Here is a 14031-nt window from a genome sequence, read left to right on the forward strand (position 1 = left end):
AAAATAAAATTACATGCCGATATCCCTAAGTGAACATAGATGCAAAAACCTCAGCAATACATTAGCAAACCAAATTCAACAATACACCGAAAGGGGCCAGACACCACTACAAAGTGACATTCATTAAAAGGGATAGGCCATGGATGTCAAAACATCCATAAATCAATCCATGTGACACACCACATTAACAAAATGAGGACTAAAACCATCATAAAATCGTCTGAATAAGACACAGAAAAAGCACCTGACAAAACACAACATCTATTTATGACAAAAATCCTTGGCAAAGTGGGTATAAAGGAACGTACGTCAACATAACGAAGGTCCTATAAGACAAGGCCACAGCTAACATTACGCTCGGTGAAAAACTGAAAACCTAAAGGGCGTGGCCGACTACAGGAAGAGTATTGCTTTACTTTTATATAACTGCAGGGCAGTGGGTTTATTTACATGAGTATCACCACAAACACATGAGTAATGATGTACACTATGACATCGTGACAGCTATGACATCACTACGTGAGGAGTTGTTCAGCTCCATTCTAATCTTATGGGACCCCCAACAGACGGGTGGTCAGTGGCTAACTGAACTGTTGTTATGTGGCACATGACCGTATATAGATAGAAAACTTCCCAAGACGCCACCAAAAATTTTGTTTTTAGAATAAATAAATCTCAGTTTAGTTCCAGAATACAAAATTAATATAGAAACCAGTCCTGTTTCTATACACCAACCGTTTGAAAAGAACGCAAGTAAATGCAAAGATACTCTGTGTTCATGGACTGGAAGAATAAATACTGTTAAAATAGCCATACTACCCAAAGTGACCTACATTGTCGATGCAATCTATCAAAATCCCCATGGCACTTTCCACAGAAATAGAAAAAGCAATCCTGGAATCTGTATGAGACCTCAGAAGACAGAGGCATCACACTTCCTACTTTCAAACTATATTTTAAAGCTGCAATAATCAAAACAGTGCGGTTTGCGCGTGAACACAGACACAGAGATCAGCGGAACAGCATGGAGAGACCAGAAATCAACGCTCTGCGCATATGGCCAGGTAATTTTTCAGCTAAGGAGCCGAAAATTCGTAATAGGGGAAGGGTAGCCTCTTCGATCAATGATGCTGCCACATTTTAAAAAGAACGAAAAAAATAAATAAATAAAAAGAATGAGACCGGACTCCGATCTTACACCAGCGACAACAAACAACTGGAGATCCTAATGTTTAAAACTCACAGGGAGTACACTCCCTGACATTGATCTCAGCAATCATCTTTCGGATTTGACACCAAAAGCAAAAAAAAAAACCAAACAAACAAAAAAACCCCCAAAAAACTAAACAAGTGAGACACTATCAAACTAAAAAACATCTGCTCAGAAAAGGAGACCATACCCACATGGGAAAGGCAACCTACAGGATGGAAGGAAATAATTTTGTTAACCACAAATCTGATAAAAGGTTCATAACCAACATGTGCAAGGAGCTCAACTCGATAGGCAAAACAAACAAAAAAACAAAAAATAAACAGACCCGGGTTTAAAAAGGGACAAGGACCAAGGACCTAAGCAGACACTTCCCCCCCCCCCAAGACATAAATATGGCCCCCAGGGACTTAAAAAGTGGCTCCACATCATTGATCGAGAGGACAATTCAAGGGCACAATGAGGTACCATGTCACCCTTAGGATGTCTATTATCAGAAAGTCAGGAGATACATACCGACGAGTATGTAGAGAAAACCCTTGTACACGACGGGGGGGAATATACACGGGTACGAGGGCACGACCACTGGAAAACAACACGAAGATTTCTCAAGAGATTAACATGCAACGACCGTCTCATGCAGCCGTCACCCTGGGCGGACAGCCACAGGACAGGGAGGAATCTCCAGGAGTTATCTATACGACTACGTTCATATACACATTATTTACAATAGCCAAGGCATAGGAAAAGGAAGGAATTCGTCGGGGAGACGAGGAGACGGCTGAGGGCATTATGTGAAGTGAAATAAGCCGGACAGAAGGGGGACAAACGCAGCCTGGTGTCACTTTACGTATGAAATCTATGTACATATGTATTTTAAAAAGTCAAGCCAATAAAAAAAAACACCTCATGGATCTACGCGGATGATAATATTGCTTCTTTATTGCTATGTCGTCTCTGATTCCTTTTGACCCCTCTCATTCACTCCTACACAGATTTTTCTTTGAACCAATGGTCACGAAATGCTTACTTTCTGACATTCCGGCATCAAATACGACAATGGGGGGAAAAATGTCCCTGTCAACTAGGAGCTCTTAGGTATATATTTTGGGAAAAGGAGGCAGAACACACCACCACGGGGAAAAAAGGAGAATCAAAATGGGGAAGTGTATGAGTGATAAGGACAGAGAGATGACATGGATGTGGGCAGACGAAGCCACGGCCCCCCACTGCGTCAGCTCCTCACACTGATCCTGAAGTGACCCTCCCCAGACACTTACGATCTCAGTGCCCATCAACAAGGGTCTCCTCCCAAATCGATCCATTCTGATGCTCACGGCACATCGGCCCTCTCTCCGCTAAGAGAATGGGGTGTGGGTGGGAATGTCGTTGAGTCTTAGGAATGAATGAAGTGGTTTCCCCAGTGTTGGGCACATACCCCACCAGAGGGAAATGTGATTTTTTTAAGGGGGGAATTCGAGAATGAGTTATTAACAGTGAATGTTTTGCATTTCTCATAGTTCTAGGGGCCTCACAGACCGTCTATGAATACACATGGTGACATATTTATGCACTTCAGTTCTCAATGATGTGGTTTGAAACTTTATTTGCTATTTTGTCATATCACTTATTTTTTTAAAATAATTCCTTAGTGAGTGTTTCCTCAGTCCGTCCATTGTCCTTTCGTTCTTTTATTTTTCTCTTTCATGGATGCCATGTTCTTTGGAAGTTTGTTTAAGACCAAGTTCATGGCCTTTTAGGTTTCCTCCATGTGAATAAGAGTTCACTTTTTGAATAAGAAGAATTCTATGTCATGGGGAGGGGGGGGAATGGGGATTTTAGAGATGCTTAGGTGGGGCGTGGCCAAAGAAAGGCTGGGTACCACTGACCTAGAGTCTTGATGAATGATGATAACCATGAATCACTGTTTTTTCTTTACAAGGCTTTGGTTGAACCTATCCCTACTCCACATAGGACCAGCAGCGGTAATTTTTTTTTTAAAGGTGATCAAGTCAGAAGAAGTCGTCCTAAATGAAGTCCAAACAACGGATGAAGAGGCAGAAGGAAAGCAAGAGAGAGGCCCATCACCTATTCACCGAAGCCCCCTTGCTGATTAGGGTCATTTTTAACCTCTCCCTCCATCTCCATAACATCAAGTCTTCCTATCCATCCACCACTCATCAGTAGACGGGTCTTTCCGGATGATCAATACTAAGACAGAAGTGGGTTCTTATAGACGAATAGAACTACCATCCCTTTGGGGAACACCCATCATCCTTAGCCTACAGATACACAAAGGGAGAATTCTTAAACGTTGGAGAGTTTGAAGATAGTAATATCACTAGTATTCTGGGGGCACGGGGTGGGTCGCACTGAAGTTAGCCACATCGATTGTATGATTTTGTCCCTTCTCGTGGTGGAAAGCCATGAGCAGTGACTGTATTTTTGCAACGGAATGCCTTATTGGGCTACCATCGCACCTCTATTCTTACAAGGTAATTCTAGAAATAGAGGAGTGCCTGACACAGAGGAGCGTTTTCTAGGGAGAGAATGCACGTAAAAAGAGCATGCTAGAAAATAGGCCGGGCCCTAGCCAGTTTGGCTCAGTGGACAGAGCGTCGGCCTGTGGACGGAAGGGTCACGGGTTCGAATCTGGTCAAGAGTACATACTGTGATTGCAGGCTTCTCCCAGCCCGGGCCCTGGTTGGGGCGCGTGCAAGAGGCAACCAATCGATGTGTTTCTCTCACATCGATATTTCTCTCTGTCTTTGCCTTTCTTCCACTCTCTCTAAAAGTCAATGGGAAAATATCCTTGGGTGAGGATTAAAAAATATATAAGTTGGAGGGAAAGTAAGAGAAAGAGAACACAACGCAGTAGAAAAAACCGAGGCGAAGAGCCTATGGGGGGCAGTTCTTTTGTATGATTCTTGAAACTCTTAATCTAGATTTCGAAACTAAAAAGTCAAAGAAATCAACACTGGCATAAGGTATACGTAGGAAGTTTATGAACTTGCAAGAAGCATCCTATTTTGAAAAGGGCGATGCATTTTACCTCTGACAACCAGGATGAGTCTTGGGACTAGAGGAAAAAGATGGGCTTATTGTTTGTTCGTCGGTTAATAAATCACCTATCACTATTGGGTCTATTTTATCTAGGGCCATTTACTGTTTAAAAAGTGGGCTTAATATTTTTCACCTATTAGATTGGCTAATTCTCGATAATACCCATGATGTCCACGTCCGTATGAAAACCAGCACGGCCATCGCACCACAGCTGTGTGCAGGCCTGGGGAAAATGTCAAGGGCAATTTCACAATATCTACTGAAATCAAAAGCATGCAGAACTAAGGGTCCAACAATGTCACATCTAGAAGTCTGTTCTAAGAGAATTAGGAGCACGAGCGCATTAATATAGATCTATAATTATATACATTACAACATTATATGCAGCGGCAAAAAACAAAGAAACACAGGTAACCGACGTGTCCCAAAGCAGAGAAACGGACGAACCCATGGTGATATGCACTACACCCAATAAAATGTCCATAGGGAAAGGAGATCTATCGGTTTGAGAATATGTCCACAATATACTTAGAAAACATAAAAGTGGCCAAACATAGACCATCACACAATGACGTCTTTGTGAAATAAACCCAACATAAACTTACATAAGCCGAGAGCAGTTACTGGCCACTATGCCACAAATGGTTAACTACTGTCCACCCCTAGGAACTAGAAATAGAAGGTGGACAACGAATGAGCACAGGCGACTTTCAATTGGGTAATAACCCATTCGTTCTTTTTTTTTTTTTTAAAACCCATTCATTCTTGGCTGCCCCGTTTCAATGAACGGGGCGTAAAGCTGTTACTGAGATAAGTTGGGCGTTGGAGCGAGGTGTTCCCTCGAGATGGAGGAGTTTATGTTCCAGGAACAAGACAATGAAAACAAGACAATAAACTCCGCCATCTCCATTCCACCCATGGCGGTGACACGGACAACCCATGAAAATGAAGGGCCACGGAGATTTGACCTTGAAATCGCTTCGGTACCTTGCGGTGTTCACGCGGACCCCAAAGAAGACAATTCCGGGGACACCAAGGAACCGGTCATCTACAAGATGGTATCACCGCGGCTCAAAATGCCAGGGCAATGGTCTTGGCTCCCCCTGAACACACCCGAAGTGGTGGTGGTGCTCAGGTCTATGGGTGGAGCGCTGGGGAAGAGTTGGTCGAGGCCAACTCCTGGTCTAAAATGCAACGTAGCAGGCTCACTGAACAGGGAAAACAATCAATCGCTTATTGTGGGAACACAAATATTAAGGGGATCTCGTTTGGGCCACCTCTAAAAAAAAACACCAAAACACAAAAAAACAGTGGGTTCCAATTCAGAATGAAGGATACCAAAATGGCCCGTGGGAGACACATAGCTTATGAGAAAGCCTGACGATCGTGGGGTGGGGGTGGGGGGTCACCAAGGGGGTGTCTATGGGTTACACAATCACATTTCCCACCCCCATCGCTCACTCCCATTTGTAAAGGAAAACACGGATTCTTCCAACCCCCGCCCCCCCCAAAATGCAACAGGGTCAAGAAGACAATAGAAGAAATCACATGACATATATTCAGAGCACAGAGAAGCACGTCACAGTCCAGGCAATTACTTGCCGGCAAGCAGGTCAGTTCTAGGAAAGCCGTGTGCCCTTTTGAGAAACAGAGACGCAGCGAGCTTCTCAGAGGGGGAAACGAGACAGCATCTGGGTGATGCTGGGGATGGGATCACTTCACAAGGTGCCTAGAGTCCTGTTGTCCACATGTCCACCACCTGGGAGAGGACAGAGGGAGACATCGCGGATGAAAACAAACAGGTTTATCTTATACTAGAGGCCCAGTGCCTGGATTCGTGCACCACTGGGGTCCCTCAGCCTGGCCTGCGCCCTCTCGCAGTTTGGGAACCCTCGGGGGATGTCGGAGAGCTGGATCCCCGCAGGCCAGGCCGAGGGACCCCAATGGTGCACGAATCTGTGCACCGGGCCTCTAGTATGCATGCAAGATCTTTGGTTAATTTTTTCTCGCCCTCCCCTCTCCCCCCCGAGATTCATCAGTCTGTTCCATGTTTCCATGCCTGTGCGTTGAGCGTCTGCCCCCCCCCCCAGTGGTCAGTACACGTTATAGCGACCTTTCGGACAGTTGCTTAGGCTTTTATATATATAGCTGGCCATGCCTCCTATCACAGGGAGGTCATGTGGGCAATCCAGGATGTTACTGCTAGTCGCTGGAAACTACACCCAGGAGCTTGGTGCTACGTATCTCCAGCTACAAAAACTTAGTTTGCTTCAGTGCACAAAATGATGAAACCATGATTTTTTTTTTGCTCCTTACCCCCCCCCTCCCCCGCCTTGACTGTGACTTGAGTACCCGCCTTCCATTCCTGATTATTTTCAGGTCATTCAACCACAAATGCATTGCTGAAACTGCCATTTCCTGTGTTACTTATTCATAATTTGTATTTCAATTTAGCATTAGACATAAAATGGCCCAGCTGGCATGCTTCAGTGGTTGGATGTCGACCCATGAACCAGGAGATCACTGTTTGATTCCCGTCATGTCACATGCCCGAGTTGCAGGCTCGATCCCCAGCAGAGGGCCTGAAGGAGGCAGCTGATCAATGATTGTCATCATTGATGTTTCTCTCTCTCTCTCTTCCTCTCCCTTCCTCTCTGAAATCAATAAAAATATATTTTTTAAAATAAAATTAAAAAATGATGATGAGACAGCCTGGCTGGTGTGTGTGGCTCAGTGGTTGAGCTTCACCCCATGAACCAGGAGGTGACAGTTCGATTCTCAGTCAGGGCACATGCCCAGTTTGTGGGCTCAATCCCCAGTAGGGGGCGTGCAGGAAGCCTATTCATGTTTCTATCTCTCTGCCCTCTCCCTTTCTCTCTGAATCGGTAAAAAATATTTCTAAAGAATGATGATGTACCAGTGTACCAAGGAAATATTAATAACATCCACTGCAAATTATATATAACATTTCATGGGAAGCTTTCAAAAAAAATCTAACCCCATTAGGGCAATACCCACATTATATATTTTCCCTGCTTTCCTGAATGCCTCTTGTACAATTTCTGATGGTTTTCACTTGGAAAAAAAAAGCCTGTATTTTGATTTGTAGTCTCATTCAGTCTTCTTTACTAACTAAAACCCGGGGTTAGACTATAACCTCAACATAATCACAGAGGCCACATAATAGGTTGGAGGAAAACACAAATGTAGTGTCAAATAACCCAGAAAAGAATCGAACCCATCACCAATACGGCCAAGCGGGTATCTCAACATGAGAATATTAAGTCTTAATGCTCTTACCTGCAGTCAAAATCTCTTTGGTCCTTGCTTATGGAAGATGCTTGTGAGACAAAAAAAAAAAAAAAAAAAAAGGAATGCTTCACAATATTTGAACAATCGTCATGCACTCATCAAACGAAAGGGTCAGAACCAACTCCCACCAAGGCGATATTCTGGAACATTCCTCCACGTCTGCCTACCCACTACTACTAGCCATAGCTTAACTCATGCGCCGAGAAATAAAACTCAACTTCTGTCACTGAGGCCCATACGAATTGCATCCAATGCCACTTCCTTGTCTATTTGCTTTCTGGTTATCTTTTTACAACCCCCTTTGACCTTTCCCCCCACCTGCCTGATATCCTTCCTTCTCTTCCTCGACCCATCCACCATTCATGGGTTTATCCCCAAACATCTTAACATTTGAATGAATTTAACACTGACTGAGCATTCAGAGGTCATGGTCTCTGCCTAGAAAGTATCACATTCTATGGTGAGGAGGTATATAAGAGGCTTTTTATACCTTCTAGGGCAGTGGTCGGCCAACTCATTAGTCAACAGAGCCAAATATCAACAGTACTTCTTCAAAATAGACTTGCCCAGGCCGAAAACCGACTTCTGCGCACGGGCCACGAAGTTTCAATTGCACTGTACGCGCGCGCCTGCACGTGGTATTTTGTGGAAGAGCCACACTCAAGGGCCCAAAGAGCTGTGGCTGGAGAGCCAGTTTGCCGACCACGGTTCTAGGGTATCTGATTGGCAAGCACTCTACAATTTGACAAGCCTATGCTTTACAGAATTCACGGACGCTTCTAGATTTTAAACGACTGCAAACAGAACACTGGGTTTCCACATCACACCGGACATCACAGACACAGTACACCACCGATACTGATTCTTACCAGCATTTTCGAAGATCAAATCCACAGAACTGATCAAGAACTACAATTTGGATTGATCTAGAAATGTCAGCATCTAAGATGTCTCACTTCTTACACTGGGAACACCTCAGTTATAACTGTGGAAGATATGGGAAAATGTGATATATGCATACACCAACATAAAACACAAGGTCAAGTTCGCTCTTGGATCCTCCTCCTAGAAGACCTCACATTATTAAATTTAAAAAAATCATTTAAGAGAAAAACTATTCTTGTGATCTTGCTACGGAAGGTTTTGATTTCTTTTTTATTATCACAGTATTTTGAGAACCTCATCACTAAACGTATTTTATAAATGAAAAACTCGCTGGTATGCCTCATTAGCCCATCCACTTTTCATTAAACTTTATATGTGACTTTACTGTGTCTATTTTCAATGATGAAATACTTATACCATCCATCAATCAATCTACTCATCAAACCACCTGTCAGACAACCTGAAAACCATCCATGATGCTATCACTCATGTAATTAGGTTACCTGTGCACTGATTCCCATGTTCACCCATGAATACCCAGCCATCTAGCCATCAAACACATAAAAATCCGTATGTAGACAAGATTCACACATTCAACATCCTCTTCCACACACCACTAACCATCTCCACCTTCCCTTCATATTGAATCTCCCAATCCGCACATTAATCCATGCCACCCATTGCTTTTCAAAACATTCATTCTTTAGCTTTGCACCCAATGGCCCCGAGGTATAGTTTCATCCATCCTTACATCCACCCAATTGTGCATCCGTTTTCTAGCCTTGTAGCCAATCAGACTTTCCTTAAATTTTTCAGCCTGGCTATTGGGCTACCTTCAATGACCTTCTTGACATCCGACTGTAAAATTACATGGAATCTCCCACATCTCCCTTATGAGTTGCAATATATATTTTTTAATCACCCTAAAAAAAATCATGGAGGGAAAATAAAAGCATAGAGGAGTTCTGAATTAGTTTTAGGAATTGTCACAGCCTGATGGAGACACTGTATCCCGTCTCGACTCCCAGTATCCCCCCCAAAAGGTAATTTTGTAATTAGGCAAATTTTCAATGGCCAGTACCTTGAACACCTGGTTAAATCCCTCCCTTCTGTTTCTGATCCCATAATCATCACACATTCAAACCACAACTAGTTCCCTCCTTGTAGTTGACAGAACTGTTTCAAGCCCTATACTGTCTCAGCCAGCACTGAGGACATCACAGTAATCCTAGTGTTTGTGATAAAAGCACCATAAATGCCACTCTGCTCTCTTCACTTCCTATGTCCCAATGCACCACTATTCCCATTCATACCTTCAAACTTCACAATTATAAATACTCATCAATCCTTTTTACAGCTGCGCATGACAAGATGTCCTCTGAATTTACTGCAGATTAACTCCCTGGATACTAAATTCCTATGCATACAAGCTTTACATGTTACACTCGCACCATCACGATTTTGTGGGCTCAAGCCATCAGACACCTGAAATTACTGTAAATCTGAGAGCTGAGTTCATTGTATCTTGACTATATATTAAATTTATCTTTCCCGGATTTGTCTATCCTCGCCCCCGCCACGATTGCAGATAACTTGGTCTTTATTTTCTCATGCAATTATCCACTTCTGGGTTTTGTAAAGTATTACATCATTTACTATTTTTTAACATTTGGCATCTATAGCCAACACCTCTTCCACTCCTACTCTATACAAGTCTTATGTCCTACCTCAATAACCTGCTCACAGTATTGGAGGAATTCCCCAAGTTTTACCAAGGCCAGAAAAAGGCAATGTGGTCAGCTAGGCCAGGCCCTTTTTTCTTAGCTGTTTGTGTATAAATAAATCACTTAATACTTTGGAACTCTTTGAATGTATTTCTTTTGTCCTCACGACTGATGAAGGATATTATAAAGATATAAATCAAAGAGTGGCCACATTCATGAGCTAGGAACTCAATGTTGACAGCCCTAATCCTATTATTTGATATTTAGGTAGATAAAAGGTAAACAAAAACCAAATACTTTTTAATTTATTTACATCTAAATGGGATTAAAATTAATTTTATGCTACAAGCTATATAAGTGAACCTCATAAATTTATCCTGTTAATTTTTTAATTGCATTATATTAGCAAAATACCTTTGGGACACTAATATCAAATTCAATATCCTATAGTTAATAATGGGAAAGCATTCATCCTATATATCCTTTTAAATTTATATTTTTGATAGTTGAAATTAATCATATGAATAAATTCTACTCTTATTTAGAGGGAATAATGAAGATGCTATGATTTTTTAAATGAAAACCTTTCATAAGTGAAAGGTTGATACGAAACACGATGTGATACAGGAATGACCATATAATAAACCACAATGCGATGTATTCCTATAATATTCCTATAACCCATGGTGAAAGAATTAACCAGTCCAGTCAAGCATTTAAAACGACCACGGAGAATGGAGCAAGACATTTAACACAGCCACAGGGATGCCATCTAGAGGTAGACATGTAGTTTTTACAGGGCCAATGGCCTGATTTCCTCCACAAAAATCAAGAAAGAAAAACCCAAGAAAGATAAATTAACACACAAAATGGAATGGAATGTTTGATTCCCTGGATGATTTGAACACATAACACAGTATATTATAGGTCAATGATGGCGAACCTATGACACGTGTCAGAGGTGACACATGAACTCATTTTTTTTTGTTGATTTTTCTTTGTTCAATGGCATTTAAATATATAAAATAAGTATCAAAAATGTAAGTCTTTGTTTTACTATGGTTGCAAATATCAAAAAATTTCTATATGTGACACGACACCAGAGTTAAGTTAGGGTTTTTCGAAATGCTGACACGCCGAGCTCAAAAGGTTCGCCATCACTGTTATAGGTGGTACTGGGTTCATCTGTGATACTCGATATCACTAAGTTCTACTTTTCAGCAGGTTGCTTGTTGATTAAGCTTGAAAGACGGGCATCCCTAAAGGGTTATATATAATATACAAAACTAGGTCTTGGATGTTATTTCTTGGATGGGAGATGGGAAAATATAAGTGAACGTGCAGATTGTACTTGGGATGTGTTTTTAAAAAAATCTCATACATAGGTACTTTGAAAAGAATACACTAATTTTGGAATTAATGACATGCCACCAGTATACACAAATGGCTTTTGTATGACAGTAAGAAAATAACTATATGAAATGGGCAACAATAAAATCTACAATAGCAGTATGCCAACGTATCAAATTGATTAAAAATTGAAAGACATACCTGTAGTTGTATAGGAAGTCTCACTTAAAAGATTATTGTCTCCTAGTTAATCTAATTAGTTTGGTGCAAATGAAATAAAACTGCATGTTTCCCCAACTTGCAAAATAATTTTAAGCATCAAGTGACAGAAAAAGTGCGAGTATAGACAGGGCATATTCTGAAAAAGAAAAGAAATGAGATAGAACTCAATAGACTAGATAAGAATACAGGCATCAGTAATTTTGAAGCATCAATAGAAAGTCAGAAACACGGAGTCAACAGATTGAATTTTTGGATTTCAACAATAGAGAATTTAAAATCAGTGGTTAACGGTTTAGGTCAAGGTGCATAATGTCAGCATGTAATGCTTTAAAACTGTCGCAATGATTCGTGTAAAAAGAAATAAAATGACAAAAGTGATGAAAAGTAGAAGGAAGTACAGACAAAAATGTATGATCCTATTGTAAACGTTTTTAAAAAGAAAAACACCAACACAAAAGGCATAAAACAGAATATGATTATATTTAATGCACAAGTTTGATACAACCAAAAAGTAAAACAGCAGAGTAAAATAGTAACAAAAACATGGTATATCATTTGCAATGCATGAGAAATGGTTAACATCTTTAGTTATAAACAAGCTCTTAAAATCCAGTGACACTATAATAATGCAAGGAAGCTGGAAAAATGAAATGAAAAAGTACAAGTGATGATTAAGCAGTGAGCATATATGATTTTGCTGAGCAGTGATTAAGAATAACTTCTCTGCAGGGTCAGTGAGCAGAATAAAGACAGTGACACCTAATAGTCTACAGCTTTGAACAGTGTTGTGCAGTTTGAAGTCTCAAACAGGGGGAGGCAGAATAAAGAGAAGGACCTAGAATGAGGGGAAAGCTAACTTCTGAGTCTATATATAAATTGAGTATTTTTAGCCAGAGTAATTCCAATTCATTGGAATTTTTTCAACAAGTTAGTTGAATAAATTCTAAAGGAGTAATATAAAAGCATGTTTAATGCAGAGAAGATGCGTGGCCAGTGTAAGCGCCTAAAGCACTACTTGTCTACAATGTCTGAGCAGCACCACGAGGGTGCGCACTAACTCTATTAGTAGATGATAGCGTAGGGAGTACAGTCGGTTTGTACTGTGATCCGTATATATGGGGCCTGGTGGGTACCCGAAACATTGAGGGGACACTTTACTTTTGAGTATACCTGAAACTAATACAAAGTAATATTGAATGTAATCTAATTGAAAAATAAAAAGACATTAGATGACATGGGGAAGGGTAAAATTAAAGGGGAAACAAAGGTACATAAAGTAATAACTACATACTTAACAAATTTCTATGTTGCCTAAAATCTAAAAAAAAAGACTATTTTTAATGAATACATTTTAAATCTACGCTACGATAATAAGTAAAATAGAAATATATGGGAGCCCTGGAGGAGGCCTCGCAACGGCACGTCCAGGGCTTCGGGATTAAGGTCTCCAGCTTTCCATCTCTTGGTGCCAGTCCCACAGCAACAAGGACAACAGTCAACATGCTGCTTACAGTTCTCGCCATCACCCGCTGGGTCACCGTGGACACGCGCGCTCGTCCTGTCAGCTGGCAGGGAGTGTCCATGGCCGCTCTGAAGCCTGGCTGCGGGTGTTTCAGATGGTGGCAGAAGCAAGTCTGTTCCGGCATCCCCTGGGGCCACGGGAGGAAAGGAGAACAGGTTAGAACCTCAGTGGCATCGCATCACAGGGCAGTTCAAACTGTGATCAACAGTGTGTCTTACACGCGTGTCTCCAGGACGCTCCTGGGCCAGGGATGGAAGTGGGGCGCTGCGTGAGGACGCGAGGCGGTGGTGTCATCCTCGGGAACCATCATCTCCTGAGGGGAGAGAAACACTGTGAGGCCAGGCGCACACCTCCTCTTTGGTAAAATGACCCTTTTAAGCTATTTGCTCCCTAATTCTCAGGCGGGGCTGGAAATCCCCAGGTGCCCAAGGTTTTTCTAAGCCCAGCTAGAGCCTCATCCTAAAACAGCACTTCCTGTTCCAGAACCTCTTACCTGTGGTTCAGCTGAGCCTCAGGGAACAAGGAGCTCCACTGAAAGACAAAGGCTCCTGATGTTGGTTGTCCTCACTTGTCAAATTCACTTTCCTTTCCTCCTTTTCACTCCTGCAAAGCGGACAACAGAGCCAAGTTTAAATACAAATTAGATAGCAGGACACAAAGTAGAATAAATTTGTGATGGTCAGGGATGTTGAATGGGGCTAACCAACATACATGACTGAACAGACTATTTTTCACTCTCACCT

General features: G+C 41.7%; 1 protein-coding gene across 7 annotated transcripts in view; it reads right to left on the reverse strand.

The window, feature by feature from the left end:
• Positions 1-12227: 12227 nt before the first annotated feature.
• Positions 12228-14031, reverse strand: part of LOC102442032 (small nuclear ribonucleoprotein-associated protein N) — a 36204-nt gene continuing 34400 nt past the window's right edge. For all 7 annotated transcript variants that reach the window (XM_023748099.1, XM_023748100.1, XM_023748098.1 and 4 more), the window contains 3 exons: positions 13782-13891; positions 13507-13601; positions 12228-13415 (listed from right to left, as the gene is read on the reverse strand). The gene's annotated coding sequence lies outside the window, so the exon portion shown is untranslated. The remainder of the gene's footprint in view (positions 13416-13506; positions 13602-13781; positions 13892-14031) is intronic.

This window comes from Myotis lucifugus, unplaced genomic scaffold (genome assembly GCF_000147115.1).
Source record: "Myotis lucifugus unplaced genomic scaffold, Myoluc2.0 scaffold_1148, whole genome shotgun sequence".
NCBI lineage: Eukaryota > Metazoa > Chordata > Mammalia > Chiroptera > Vespertilionidae > Myotis > Myotis lucifugus.